The sequence below is a fragment of the Castanea sativa genome, chromosome 4 (assembly GCF_040712315.1).
Source record: "Castanea sativa cultivar Marrone di Chiusa Pesio chromosome 4, ASM4071231v1".
Lineage (NCBI taxonomy): Eukaryota > Viridiplantae > Streptophyta > Magnoliopsida > Fagales > Fagaceae > Castanea > Castanea sativa.
The window spans coordinates 44,179,332-44,185,463 of record NC_134016.1 but is presented as its reverse complement, the minus strand read 5'-3'; the positions used below and the strand labels follow the sequence as shown (position 1 = coordinate 44,185,463).

The 6,132-nt window shown below is 31.5% G+C and overlaps 1 long non-coding RNA gene across 1 annotated transcript; it reads left to right on the top strand.

The window, feature by feature from the left end:
• The first annotated feature begins 5,389 nt into the window (after window positions 1–5,389).
• Window positions 5,390–6,061, top strand: LOC142633141 (uncharacterized). The gene is made up of 2 exons (XR_012843813.1): window positions 5,390–5,537; window positions 5,760–6,061. It is a non-coding gene; the product is annotated as an uncharacterized LOC142633141 (long non-coding RNA).
• The last annotated feature ends 71 nt before the right edge of the window (window positions 6,062–6,132 follow it).

Below are 6,132 nucleotides of genomic sequence, written 5' to 3'. Positions count from 1 at the left end.
AAATAATTAAATATATAATATTTTAATAGTTTAAATTTTAGAATAACCTATTGGTAAAAAATTAAAAATTTTAAAATAATCAATAATTTAACATGAAATTAAAATAAGAAATTTTTCGAGACTATCAATTAGAAACCACATCTTATCAATTAGACTTCACTCGAAATCCGATCTAAAACAACTTGATTACCTATGAAAAGGAATAAACAAATAAAGATGAATGTTTTTTTTTTTAATGAAATAAATAAGAATGTTGATTCCTTGTCTTTGTACATTGGTTTGGCAATTGATTGCCTAAAAATTCCACACTGTTCTTGCTTTCATATTTTTATATGACAATATTTGTCACGTCGACAAGGAATATTTGACTACGGAAAATGTGTATTAGCTGTACTTAATTTATTTTGGATGATTACTTTAACTAATCTATTAGCTAATCCCTACCTGCGCGCGCGGTGCACGCGCGTGCACCTTTTTCTTTCTTTCTTTTTAAACAAATGATGTTTTTTTTCGTTACAAATTTTCTTATTTACAAATGTGACATGACATTGATATTCTACACTTAAACAATTTTATTAAGTCCTTTTACTCTGTATACGATTTGGTTCCTTTGTTTATTAATACAAATTCTATCTTTTATCTCCAAAAAAAATAAACTACAATTTTATAAACGGTAATAAGTGGAATGATCAATTTGAGAGAAATACTAAATACTAAAATTTATGACTAAAAATTATAAGAATTAATCTTTGTGGATGAAAATGAAAATTCACACAAAATTAAAGGATGTAATTTACATTTTGAACTAAAAACACATTTTAACTCAATTTTAAGATCACAAATTTACATTTTTTTAATTAATAATTAAAAAATAGGCTACTTGAATTCTAGACATTTCCCTTTTTTTTTTTGTTGGTAAATACGGATGCATTAATAAGAAGGAACAAGCCAAGTGCAAGAAATTGCCAAATTATTTGTTGGTGCAAACACAATAATAATGGAAATAACATAACGAGAAACTAAACAATACTTCTGAATATTATTATTTTAAAGAAGAAAAATTACACAACACTATTTAGACTGAGGCGCGACACTTGCTCTCTTTAAGAAGATTCAAGCTCTTGGTTGGCTAAACTTTGTAACCGGTGCAGACCTTCATCGGGTCTGAATGAGTCTATTTATAGGCTCAATGGGCCTCACGAAATTATTACTCAAATTAATCTCCACCCTTCACCTCTTCATTGTGTACGTATCTAGACCAATATCTGATTCAATTCATATTAACTCATTAATCACCACAATTAAAAAGAATAAAATAGTCTCTCTCATTTTCAACGTGGAATTAAACATTTTCACTAACTCCTCATCTTCTATATTCACTCCCACATCTTCACATTTATGTTATAATATTTATTCATTTTAATTAATTAATATTAAAATGCTCCAACATTATCCAAAACAAAATAGTTTGGGTAAACTACATATTTAGTCCTTAACTTTTACACCATATTTTAATTTGGTTCTTAACCTTTCAATTGTGTCAATTTGGTTCTTAACCTTTTAATGTCGTGTCAATTTAGTCTTTGCCATTATATATTATATGAAAATTGTTTACATAGCATATAGCCAAAATAAAATTTTAGTTTATTATCACAACAACAGAAGCTAATTTTTTATTTTGGCCATTAGACATGTCATTAATTTTCATCCAAAAGATAACTGTAAGGATTAAATTGACACGGTAAAGAAAGATTAGGGACCAAATTGACACAATTAAAAGGTTAGGGATCAAATTGAAATATGGTGTATAGGATAGGGACCAAATATGTAATTTACCCAAATAGTTTCTAGCTAACAATATCAGGGGTATATAAAATATAACAAAATCTTGAGTATTGACGTTTATGTTGAAATCACCAAGAAGTACCATTATTCCAGTTGAACTACGTTATCACAAACTCACAACTAACACAATAGAATGGGTCAAATGTTTACAATAAAATTCTTAAAAAGCTCTCCATGAACGGAGCGTGATTACTGTAAATGCACAATTGCGCCTGGACCCAAAAACACACATGGGCTCAGGCCCAATGAGCCTTAAACAATGAAATTTGTAGAGTGCGGGCTCGCAATCTAATTTAGTGATATTTAAAACTTGATGAATAGGCTAAAATATTACAGTGTTTACAAATAAAAGACGAACGGGGCAAAATAAACCTCCTCGGATGTAAGCCGAGGACAAATTATATATTATTTCTCTTTTTTCCCTCAAAGGTCACAGTTCTTCTTCTTTGTCTCCCCCTTTTCTTTGCCCTCTTTCCTCCTTAAATACTTCTTCTTCTTCCCTCTTTATCCACGTGTCGCACAAATCACCCTATTAGACACCTGTCTCATCCACCACCCTCTGGAAGTCTTTAAATTATAGCAAGAAGGCTGACTTCTACTATTCAGGGGTCACTCCCCCATTAATGTGGCCAAGAAGGTAGGTGCAGGGTCTTTAATGTGGAGGTAGCAGCCTTTTTCTAAGATATTTTCCTCACACCGTTACATCTGGAGGGTGCTTAAATCCCCCTCTTTACCAACGGTTTTTCCGGAACTCTGCCTTGATCTTTTTGGTGAATCCCAGGATCATCATGGATCTGTCCGAGGAGATATTCGTCCTCGGATGAATTCTCGGACTCTCGACTCATGGGCCGAGCTACAGTTCTAAGAGGTTTTTAGTCTAAAACAAACTAACGCCCATCAACAAAGCCCGAGGCCCAAATACTTACTTAGGTCCTTTTAGTCCCCACAATTACAATTACAAATTCTTGTAGTCAAAATAAAAATTAAAGAAGTGTAATTCCAAAATAAAGTAGTCCATATGGTACAAATTTGAAACCCGAGCATACCTAATTAATGTATATGCCAATATGATAGTTGTACTTGCATGTATATCATTAATTTCAAGTTGTAAATGTAGAGTCAATAAAATAATACTCCGTGTGTGTGTATATATATATATATATATGTGTGTGTGTGTGTGTGTGTGTGGTGTAAAATTATAAGCACTTTAATAAAATGAGTTGTATCTATAATGATAACTCCATCAAAACTCTGGTGGTATTCGTGGCATTATTTCGTGTGATATAAGGTTGATGAGTTTACACAGAATTTTTTTTTTTTTTTTTTTAAATTTAGCAAAAATATATATAGACGTGTATGGAGAGTACACCATCAAATGTGAATTGTGAAACAATATTTTTAAATCTAACTCTTCCTCTGTCCCACAACAAATAAATGAGTAATTAAATATAATATGCATATACAAACAGGATTGCATAACGCGTAATCCTCGTGCGAGAGACACTACTCTTACCTCCCAACTACTTTTAAATTTGGCTCCTGTCTCCCTCATTGTCCTAGTGTTTATAACAATAGAAAGTGTGAGATAATTGGCCTCTACAAGTTCTCGTTTCAGATTTCCATGATGAGCAGTTTTTCGTCGAAGTTGATGGCAGCAGTAGTGATGATATTCCTTCTCCTCGGAGATTTTCCAGCAACTTCTGCAAGTAATTATAGCTTTTCTTTCATTGTCATAATTTAGTATCTTTGGATGCAATTCAATATTAAAATGACTAAATGAATTACTTAATAATAAATTGACTATATATATATATTTTTTTATGAGAAGAATAAATTGACTAATTAAATGAGAACGAGACAGAGTTTCCTGTGGTTAATTGGAATAAAATGCGAGTTAATTAATGTTTTAATAAATAAAAAATTTGAATGCTGATAAGAAGAGAGTCATTATTATTGTTAGTTAGTTTACAAAGTGGTTGATATCACATAACAATTGGACTTTAAGTTTCATTTAAATTGGTTGATGTTATAATATTGTTTCTTTATAATTCATGAGGTTTTACAGTTGAGGCTTGGATCATTTCTCACACTACGTTATGATCTATATCTTTGGTCTGAAAGGTTGCAGGAAGAGTTTATGGCATGTATCTGAGACTGAGAGTGGAGATATCTTAATGAAGATGGTGTCAGGAGAAGAAGGCAGCTCTGAATGTCTGAACATAAAGAGTAATAAAATAGTTTCCTTCCGAAGCCTAAGAGGGTTTTCATCGCCACCACCATCACCCATCAAGAATAGAAACAAATCAATGAATGTACCTGCACCTCCCCCATCGATTCTATGATTATCTGGAAATTATTTTCCTGATTATTATCTATGTTATTACTTTTAGCTTCATTTTCTGGCCATTCCCAAAAGGAAGTTCATGTTCAAACTTGGCAACTCATTTACTTGCCAATTTCTTCTCTTCCTTCCTTTTTTTTTGTTGTTGCATGTGTTTAATATGCCATTTGGTTAATTTTCAAAGGTGATGCGTTTTTCTTAGTGTACATTATTTATTGAAACAGACGGATTTGAAAAAGGAATGTTGGATGCCCAAAATAAAATGGAATTTAAATATAAAAAAAAAATACATCAAGCTATCTTTTACATTAAAAAAAGTACAAAGAAAATTCAAAAACTTTATAAATATTAGATTTATATTCAAAACTTTTTTATATTTCTAATAGAGATATTGATCACATTTAAATTCCCAATTTATTTATTAGATTATAAATAAATAAATAAAAAGTTAATTACATGAAAAGAACTGATAAAGGCAACTTTTGAGACAAAGGTTTGGACCGCCACTTCCAGTCTTCCATTGACTACTAAAATGGGCGAAATTCTAGGTCAAAGACACATACTTAGAAGACTTTTTTGAATCTCATTTTGATAGTCATTGACCCGGATCCCTTGAGAGAGTGTAAAATGATGCTTTAGAACTATGTTTACTTTTTTTTTTTTTTGGGAGTTGGTTGTTAGAGCATTTACATTGGTTTTCCTCAAATTTCCTTTTTATTTTAGTATAAAAATTTACTCTTTTTTATTTTAATTTTAGCTAACTGCTATTTAAAACACCAACATTATTAATTTTCTATCTTACACCCTATTTCATCAAAATTTATTATATCTTTAATTGATTATTCTTATTAATTTCCCCACTTTTCATTATTTCAGTTACTAAACACAAAAATGAATAAAATAAGTATTTGGAGAATGAACAATGCATCTCTAAATGTGAAGCACTGTAGTAAAATGCAAGTACATAGCTAGGATTTTTAATTTGGGAGATCCATAAATCTGTAAGGGTAACAATACTTTCTACAAAAATAAGAAACTTGTACCTCATAGTCAACCTTGCAGAAATTTAAACCCAACCATATCTAATTTTTCTTCTGTTCTGCGGTTCTGCCTAATCTTAAAAATAAAATAATATGCCTAAAAACTTACAGCATAACATAACACGTCTCTCCCTCTTAGTACATTAACCCTTTGAATCTAGCTCCTAGCTCTCTCATTGTCCTATCTACAAGTTCTTGTTTTCATCTTTCCATGATGATGAGGGGTCTTCCCTCAAAGTTGATGTTAGCAGTAGTGGTAGTATTGTTTCTCGTGGGTAATTTTCCAGCAACTTCTACGTTAATTCCTTATGGTATAAGTAATAATAGTTTTTTCATTGTTATCACATTGAGTATGAAAGGACCATATATATTATGTATTTTAAAAGTGCTATACATGACCCTCTAGATTCATGCAATGATAAATATTTAGCTAAATTCATGAGTTTTTACAGTTTTTTCTAATTGTAGTAAGGTCTTAGAGACTAGCTTGGATGATTTTTAACCCGCAATGATCTATCTTTGGCATGAAAAAGGTGGCAGGAAGAATCCATGGCATGTATTTGACATTAAAGATGGCCTAATGAAGACAGTTCTAAGAGAAGGCAGATCTGACGAAGTTCTAAACATTATTTCATTCAGGAGCCTAAGAGAATTTCCACCTCCTCCACCCTCAACCTACAAGAGCCAACAACGGTCGTTTCGTATAATTTCTGCTCCTCCCCCACAGATTACATGATTATCCATGTTTCTGACTTTTATTCTGTGGATGCCGTTAATTTCCAAAAGGAAGTACATGTTCAAAAGGCACATCATTAACACAAGCCAATTTCCTTCCCTCTTTTTCCCTTTTGATGTAATAACTTGTTAATTTTTAGGCTGTTAACGCACTTGCCTCTCTAAATGAAG